Here is a 10,097-nt window from a genome sequence, read left to right on the forward strand (position 1 = left end):
TAAATAAATAGTAAGATTCTTCTTAGTTTTTCTGCACCACTTACAAATAATGGATTGTTTCACTTGGCTTTATTTATTTATTTATTTATTTTCATGCCTGCAAAAAACAGGAATGTGATAATGCATATCACATTTTTCACCCATTTGCATTTTTCCCATGTTTTCGGTCATTTGAATTGTTTTCTTCCCCCATTTTGTTGTTTTTTATTTTCTTGTGCATTCCACGTTTTCCCCGCGTTCCCCCGTTAAATTTCGCACACTTTACGATATCAAATATGTGACTTATTCACTTTTCCCATCGTTTAGCTTTTTGTCAATTTTTCAAGCGTCGATCCAATTTTTTGCATCTTCTTGTCGGCCATTAAAATGGCGTAGCGTCCCCTTCCCTTCGTTGTTTGGGCGGCAAACGCACTCATTGGTTCCCGCGCATTACCGCGTACCCGGATCTGATCGCTCATTTGCCGATTCATTTTTCCACCCCACTTCACTCTACTTGCTGCTCTCTGTCCGCTCGGTCGCAATTTTCTGCGGCTCCGGTTTTTGTTCTACGATGGCGATAATGAAGCATCGGTGCACGGCGTCAGGGGACGGCCGTTGCTCGCCGCGAAATTGTTAATGACCTCAACATGAGGTGAAAGTTTTATTTTTTCATATATGTTTAAAATATAATAATCAAGACCATTACTTCGTCGCAGCCGAAGATGAGAGCGTAGGTGATCCATCACCTGTTTGAATGATGGCGTCCGATGGCGGCACGCAGAGTGCACCTGAATCGTCCCCTTAAGTAACTACTTTTTCGATGATCTACATACCATCCTGGTCACGGCACCATTTTGTCATGATGCGCGCGATTAATTTTGCCAAATTATACGAAAACCAAAAAGATAACGATTTTAGGCCGTGGAAGTGGAAGCATCGCTATATCACATACACTGGCAAAGCAAAAGAAAAAAAAAGAGAAAAAAAAGAAAATTTTAAGTCCAGCTCCAATTTACCAACACTTTACACAACAAATTCATACATCATATATATTCAAATGCATAAAGAGTTGTAACATCCAAAAAAAACATGGGATACAGTTTTATACTATCGTCAAGGTAGAAAATGGGTAAGTCGAAGAAAATGAACTGTTTGCATTTTCTTTTTTTTTGTCATGATGCGCGCGATTAATTTTGCCAAATTATACGAAAACCAAAAAGATAACGATTTTAGGCCGTGGAAGTGGAAGCATCGCTGCCGCGCATAACCTCAGACCAACGACTGCCTTGAATGCCAAAGAACAAAAATTTAAAAGAGACTTACCCGGGGGTGGTGTTTGTTGACGATAGTAAACACAAAATTAATTACCACACATTCTTTATTCTACGTTACTTCAAAGCAGACATGAAGACAGGCATTAGGCATGGTGATCACCAGAACATTTCACACATAGTAAAAAAACAAATGCGAGGAATCCAGACTTAAGAGTTCAAAAAGAAAAGGCGGAGCTGGCAGGGGTTGCAAAGTTCGTTAACGGTCAAAAAAAAAAAAAACGTAGAGTTCTCGCGGAGGGTGGTGAATTATTTAATTGTAATGTACGGAGGACGGACAGTTCGCTATGAAGATGGTGGGGTGTAATTTAGGGATGGCATATGATGTGATAATGCATATCACATTTTTCACCCATTTGCATTTTTCCCATGTTTTCGGTCATTTGAATTGTTTTCTTCCCCCATTTTGTTGTTTTTTATTTTCTTGTGCATTCCACGTTTTCCCCGCGTTCCCCCGTTAAATTTCGCACACTTTACGATATCAAATATGTGACTTATTCACTTTTCCCATCGTTTAGCTTTTTGTCAATTTTTCAAGCGTCGATCCAATTTTTTGCATCTTCTTGTCGGCCATTAAAATGGCGTAGCGTCCCCTTCCCTTCGTTGTTTGGGCGGCAAACGCACTCATTGGTTCCCGCGCATCACCGCGTACCCGGATCTGATCGCTCATTTGCCGATTCATTTTTCCACCCCACTTCACTCTACTTGCTGCTCTCTGTCCGCTCGGTCGCAATTTTCTGCGGCTCCGGTTTTTGTTCTACGATGGCGATAATGAAGCATCGGTGCACGGCGTCAGGGGACGGCCGTTGCTCGCCGCGAAATTGTTAATGACCTCAACATGAGGTGAAAGTTTTATTTTTTCATATATGTTTAAAATATAATAATCAAGACCGTTACTTCGTCGCAGCCGAAGATGAGAGCGTAGGTGATCCATCACCTGTTTGAATGATGGCGTCCGATGGCGGCACGCAGAGTGCACCTGAATCGTCCCCTTAAGTAACTACTTTTTCGATGATCTACATACCATCCTGGTCACGGCACCATTTTGTCATGATGCGCGCGATTAATTTTGCCAAATTATACGAAAACCAAAAAGATAACGATTTTAGGCCGTGGAAGTGGAAGCATCGCTATATCACATACACTGGCAAAGCAAAAGAAAAAAAAAGAGAAAAAAAAGAAAATTTTAAGTCCAGCTCCAATTTACCAACACTTTACACAACAAATTCATACATCATATATATTCAAATGCATAAAGAGTTGTAACATCCAAAAAAAACATGGGATACAGTTTTATACTATCGTCAAGGTAGAAAATGGGTAAGTCGAAGAAAATGAACTGTTTGCATTTTCTTTTTTTTTGTCATGATGCGCGCGATTAATTTTGCCAAATTATACGAAAACCAAAAAGATAACGATTTTAGGCCGTGGAAGTGGAAGCATCGCTGCCGCGCATAACCTCAGACCAACGACTGCCTTGAATGCCAAAGAACAAAAATTTAAAAGAGACTTACCCGGGGGTGGTGTTTGTTGACGATAGTAAACACAAAATTAATTACCACACATTCTTTATTCTACGTTACTTCAAAGCAGACATGAAGACAGGCACTAGGCATGGTGATCACCAGAACATTTCACACATAGTAAAAAAACAAATGCGAGGAATCCAGACTTAAGAGTTCAAAAAGAAAAGGCGGAGCTGGCAGGGGTTGCAAAGTTCGTTAACGGTCAAAAAAAAAAAAAACGTAGAGTTCTCGCGGAGGGTGGTGAATTATTTAATTGTAATGTACGGAGGACGGACAGTTCGCTATGAAGATGGTGGGGGTGTAATTTAGGGATGGCATATGATGTGATAATGCATATCACATTTTTCACCCATTTGCATGTTTTCGGTCATTTGAATTGTTTTCTTCCCCCATTTTGTTGTTTTTTATTTTCTTGGGCATTCCACGTTTTCCCCGCGTTCCCCCGTTAAATTTCGCACACTTTACGATATCAAATATGTGACTTATTCACTTTTCCCATCGTTTAGCTTTTTGTCAATTTTTCAAGCGTCGATCCTGTTGGCATAAATTAAAGTTAAGTTTAAAATCCAGAAGTTAAGATATTTAAACTAAGCCAACATTAACTGGCCGTGTAATGTCAAGTTGGAGACAAGCAAAAAACATGTTTCAGAAAATACATTTATTAAATATGACTAGAATAACATCCCCATAAAATACACCCCCAAAATATCATAACAAAAGTGGTTCCAGAATATAAAGAAAAATGTCACCAAGATGTCGATGCAGTCACTTGCCACTCCGAAGGATCAGGTAGAAAACGCACAAAAGGTCCGCCGAATCACACTTCAGGAATATCCGGACTGAACAGGCAACATTACACAATACGTAGATCGGTAAACATCACAGGTAGACACGTGGAACTCACATCCCCGACATTTTAATTGGCCGGACACAACACAACAGGTTCTTCACCTGGACTCACTAATTCCAGGACTTGGACGATTAAACATCACATACCACAAAAACCCCCGCTAGCATCGCGGGGAAAAACCCCCCACACGTGAGCCGGACTAGGCTTCACGATCAGAACCAACCACTGGGGATCGTTGAAAGAAGAAAAACGAGAGCTGTCGCTTGCTGCCACTCGCCACAATATATATGTTTTATCAACCAATGAGATTCCATGCCTCGATGACGTCACCTACACTAACTTCTACTTCGACCATCACTCATTTGCATATTCCACTGCCGCGAATATTCGTACTCCTCTCCATAGCACGTGCGGTCAACAAGTGGAATTAATTCGAGTCGATCAGGTGACAACTCAACTTTTCTGAATCGACACATCGAGACATGCAATCTCCAATGGTTTCAGTAAACAGTCGCCATTAATTATGGCGTGGGGGAATCGTCGATTGAAGTGTTAGCACCAACTAGTTGACAGGTTCTACTTTTACCAGACTGGGCTTAAAGTAGGTACACTTAACTTTAAATTATTTTCTTTAAATTATCGGCTGTGGACCGAGAATAAAAACTAAATAAAATAAAATAATATTTTATGCTAACAAATTCCCCCCTTCTCGGTTACACAGCACGATACACTTCAAAACGACATGAAAACTGACATATTTCAAACAACAATTAAAAAAATTTTTAAACACTTTTGAGAAACATTGAAAAATTTACACATTTGAATATTAAACTTTTACATTTTCATAATTACCAAAAATGAGTTTGCACATTTTTTTCAATGTACCCCGAGTCAGAGGCTTGGTAAACGTATCCGCAGGATTTTCTGCGCTTTTCACATATTTTAATTCAAATGTATTTTTCCTCTACTAAGTTTCTCAAAAAATGATATCTGACATCAATATGCTTTGTTCTGGAATTTTCTATAGGGGAATTTGAAAATTCTATTGCAGCTATATTGTCACAATTAATTACAGACCCGTTAAATTTATATCCAGCTATTTCAAAATGTGATGTTTCTTCTAAAATTCTTTTTAACCACACCACCTCTTTTGCTGCTTCTGTCAAAGATATATACTCAGCTTCCATGGTGGACAATGAAACACACTTTTGTTTAAATGTTCGCCAGATAATAGGTACTTTGTCAATGTAAATAATAATTCCCCCCATCGAAATCCTATCGTCCCTATTTGCAGCATAGTCTGAGTCAGAAAAACCATTGATTTTAATTTCATTTATTGCAGATAGACTTAATTTATAATAATTTGTATATTTTAAATAACCTAAAAGTCTTAATAAACACTGCCAATGTCTTTTACCCGGATTTGCTTGAAATTGAGATAATAAATTAACTGTATATGCAATATCCGGTCTAGTTTTCCCTGCTATATAGGACAAACATCCCAATAAATTGCGATAAGGTACTTTCTCCATTTCTTTTATTTCTTGGTCCGTTTTTGGACAATCACCTAAAGACAAAATTGTACCTTCGCTATTGGGAGGGTCGAGTATGGGTATTGATACTTTTCAAAATTTTCACAAACTGTCTTAATATAAGAATTTTGGTGTATAAAAATTCCCCCATTTATTTCTTCAAATTCTACCCCCAATAATTTTTTAGTTCTCCCTAATTCTTTAATATCGTAATGTTTTGATAAATCCTGAATTGTTTCCTGAATTATGATTTCATTTTTTCCAAAAATTATTATATCATCTACATACATCAATAAAAACACATTTCTGTTTCTTGTATAGACACAGTTACTACATTTAAATTTCAAAAAATTTAGACCTTGGAGAACCCTATCAATTTCCAGGTACCAATTTCTCCCCGATTGATGGAGACCATATAGCGATTTCTTTAGACGGCATACCCAGTCTTCTTTTCCCGGGATTACAAAACCCTGTGGTTGTCGCATATAGATTTCTTCATGCAAATCAGCATAAAGATATGCGTTTTTTACGTCTAATTGAAAATGGCTCCAACCCAGGAATATCACCAGAATTGAGAAAAACATTCTTATCAGGGAGAAATTGATAACTGGGGAGAAAACCTGAGAATACGATTCACCTGCCACCTGCCTGTTTCCCATCGCAACCAATCTGCTTTTAAATCTGGCAATTTCCCCTTTAGCATTCCTCTTCAAGTCATAGACCCACTTATTACCAAGTACTGGTTTACCAACTGGCTGGGGAACTAACTGCCACACCCCCCCTTTCTTGAATCACTTTCATTTCTTCTGACATGGCTTCTTGCCAATGTTTTACTTCTGGGGTTTTCAAGCATTGATTATAGTTTTGTGGAATTAGCACTTCTGACAAATTTGCCTCTGGCTCGGGTTCCATTTGTTCCTTAGGAGAATTAAAAATATCAAACAAAGGATTATAAGGTACATTTTTACTTTTGAAATCAAATAGTTCAGGATTGTAAACAATGTTATTCTTCTTACAATATTTTTTCTACATCATTGGGTGACCTTAACCTGGTTTTATTTCCCTTTTCATAGTAATAGATATCAGTACGGTCCCCTTTCTTTCTTTTTACCGCATCCCTCACCCATTCAATTTCCTCACAAGGGGTGGGAGCCTTTCTTTCATCTATCTCTTTATCTAAGAGAACTTCACTAATAGGTTTAATAAAAGAATAATCATCATCATTGTCTACATTCCCATTCAAGTTTGATTTCCCCCAAATTAAATTTTCCCTGAAGACCACATTAATAGTTTCAAAAATTTTCTTTAGCTCTGGGTCCCAAATTCTGTACCCTTTTGCTTGGGTTGCGTAGCCCACCATTATGCCTTTCTTACTTCTCGAGTCAAATTTCTTTAGGTTTTGTTTTTGCATGCCTCTGTAGGCAATACTTCCAAACCTCCGGAAATGCCTTACTGAAGGCCTGTTTCCCCAGAACAGCTCAAATGGGGTTTTCCCCCTTTCTTTTAGGACTGTTCTATTCCTAACATAATTAAAGCATAAGGCGGCTTCCGCCCAAAATTCTTCCCTTAGTCCAGAGTCTTTCAGCATTGCCCTAACCCCATTCATTAATGTCAAATTGTATCTTTCTACTACCCCGTTCTGTTCGGGAGTATAAGGGTTGGTTCTTTCTATGCTGATGCCTTCTTTAATTAAGTGGGTCTCAAAATTAGAATTTGTGAATTCCCTCCCATTATCAGACCTTATGGCCAAAATTTTCTTGTTGAGGGCTCTCTCTACATGCCTCTGGTATCTAAGGAAATATCCAAAAGCTTCATCTTTTGACTTTAGAAAGTAAATAGTGGACTTCCTTGAGAAATCATCAATTATGGAAAAAATATATCTTTTCCCCCCTAGTGACTCCACCGGAAATGGCCCTGCTAGATCCATGAAAAGAAGCTCAAGTTGTCTTTTAGACCTTATCCCTGGAGTGGGCTTAAATGAACACCTTCTTTTCTTTGCAATAATACAAGGCTCACAATCTGGCCGGTTTCTACTTTTTATATTAAGTCCTTTGACACAGTTCTTCTTTTCAGTTTCCAAGATACTGTCATAATTAATATGGCAAAACCGTTCATGCCACAACTCCAGGTCTAATCCTTTGACCTCGGTTACATTTACATTTGCTGGTGAGTCACTACTTTGATTACTTAAAAATGAAGTGGGTTTTACAAAATACAATTTATCAATTAAAAATGCAGAAAAAAGTTTGATACCATCATTATTAAAAATACATATTTTACCAGGATACCACCTTAATGAAAAACCAAGACTGTCTATCCTGGATCCGGAAAGCAAATTTCGTCTAAGTGTTGGAGCATAATAGACCTCATTCAATGTGATGGTTACTAGCTTACCATCTGTTTTAATTTCGAAAACAATTTTCCCTACCCCCTCGACTTGACTATTTACATTGCCCACAGCTACTTCCATTTTTGTATTTTTAACAGGCCTCAATTCACAAAACAAGTCCCTATCTTTACAGAAATGTGCCGTGGCACCTGTATCCAGTAAAAATACTGGTATTTCCTCCTTCAAATTTGTGTTGTTGGCCTGCACTCCTGATATTTTACTGATGGTGCAAAACATTCCAGCCTTAAGGGGGATTACTTTGTTTGACAAAATTACGATTACCTTTATTTTGATTAGTTGGTTTTCTGCTCCAACACCGAGCCGAAATATGCCCCTTTTTCCCACATGTGAAGCAAACTCTCGTTTTAAATTTATTTACATTTTCAACTTTCCGCCCAGTCTGGTGTTTATTCTGAACTGAAAAAGCATTAACACTTGAACTACTATTTCCAAAATTTTCATTTCCTAAAATTTTAATCTCCCCTCTTCTGCTAAAAGTTCATCCAAAACATTTGAAAAGTTAAATTTACTTTCATCCCATCTATAAATATTTTGTACTATTCCCCTAAAATTTTGATCTAAACTACGTATTAGTTGAAATCCCTTTAATTTCTCATCCATTTTATAGCCATTCTCCTCCAACTGTCGGAGCAAACACTTCAATCGAGCCGCGAACATTCCAATAGTTTCTTTTTCATTAATTCTGCTAGAAAAAAACTCCTCCCACAATCCGGCAACACGGGCTAAAGACGGAGGTTCAAAATTCAATTTCAATGACGTCCATACTGCATATGGATCGTCTAAATCATCTATTAGTTGTTTTAACTCATCCTCTATGTTGAGGTAAATAATCGCCACTGCTTGGCCCCTCCGTTTCTTTATTTCTGCCGAAATACCTTCTTCTAATTTTGTTTGGGTTAATTCCCATAAATCTCTTTCTATCAGTACCATTTTCATATTTTTCGACCATGTTGCCCAATTGCAGGAGTTAAGTTTCTTAATGTTTCGATAGTCCCTTTCCATTATTCTGAAAACTTTTGCAAATTTGTCTCCAACCAAAATGACATTCGACCACGCTCTGCTACCACTTTGTTGGCATAAATTAAAGTTAAGTTTAAAATCCAGAAGTTAAGATATTTAAACTAAGCCAACATTAACTGGCCGTGTAATGTCAAGTTGGAGACAAGCAAAAAACATGTTTCAGAAAAATACATTTATTAAATATGACTAGAATAACATCCCCATAAAATACACCCCCAAAATATCATAACAAAAGTGGTTCCAGAATATAAAGAAAAATGTCACCAAGATGTCGATGCAGTCACTTGCCACTCCGAAGGATCAGGTAGAAAACGCACAAAAGGTCCGCCGAATCACACTTCAGGAATGTCCGGACTGAACAGGCAACATTACACAATACGTAGATCGGTAAACATCACAGGTAGACACGTGGAACTCACATCCCCGACATTTTAATTGGCCGGACACAACACAACAGGTTCTTCACCTGGACTCACTAATTCCAGGACTTGGACGATTAAACATCACATACCACAAAAACCCCCGCTAGCATCGCGGGGAAAAAACCCCCCACACGTGAGCCGGACTAGGCTTCACGATCAGAACCAACCACTGGGGATCGTTGAAAGAAGAAAAACGAGAGCTGTCGCTTGCTGCCACTCGCCACAATATATATGTTTTATCAACCAATGAGATTCCATGCCTCGATGACGTCACCTACACTAACTTCTACTTCGACCATCACTCATTTGCATATTCCACTGCCGCGAATATTCGTACTCCTCTCCATAGCACGTGCGGTCAACAAGTGGAATTAATTCGAGTCGATCAGGTGACAACTCAACTTTTCTGAATCGACACATCGAGACATGCAATCTCCAATGGTTTCAGTAAACAGTCGCCATTAATTATGGCGTGGGGGAATCGTCGATTGAAGTGTTAGCACCAACTAGTTGACAGGTTCTACTTTTACCAGACTGGGCTTAAAGTAGGTACACTTAACTTTAAATTATTTTCTTTAAATTATCGGCTGTGGACCGAGAATAAAAACTAAATAAAATAAAATAATATTTTATGCTAACAGATCCAATTTTTTGCATCTTCTTGTCGGCCATTAAAATGGCGTAGCGTCCCCTTCCCTTCGTTGTTTGGGCGGCAAACGCACTCATTGGTTCCCGCGCATCACCGCGTACCCGGATCTGATCGCTCATTTGCCGATTCATTTTTCCACCCCACTTCACTCTACTTGCTGCTCTCTGTCCGCTCGGGTCGCAATTTTCTGCGGCTCCGGTTTTTGTTCTACGATGGCGATAATGAAGCATCGGTGCACGGCGTCAGGGGACGGCCGTTGCTCGCCGCGAAATTGTTAATGACCTCAACATGAGGTGAAAGTTTTATTTTTTCATATATGTTTAAAATATAATAATCAAGACCGTTACTTCGTCGCAGCCGAAGATGAGAGCGTAGGTG

The 10,097-nt window shown here is 38.7% G+C and overlaps 1 protein-coding gene across 1 annotated transcript in view; it reads left to right on the forward strand.

The window, feature by feature from the left end:
* LOC129225202 (exosome RNA helicase MTR4-like) overlaps positions 1 to 10,097 on the forward strand; it is a 63,847-nt gene that overhangs the window by 41,132 nt on the left and 12,618 nt on the right. The gene's annotated exons all lie outside the window — the stretch shown is intronic.

Source organism: Uloborus diversus, chromosome 6, assembly GCF_026930045.1.
Source record: "Uloborus diversus isolate 005 chromosome 6, Udiv.v.3.1, whole genome shotgun sequence".
In the NCBI taxonomy this organism is placed as follows: domain Eukaryota; kingdom Metazoa; phylum Arthropoda; class Arachnida; order Araneae; family Uloboridae; genus Uloborus; species Uloborus diversus.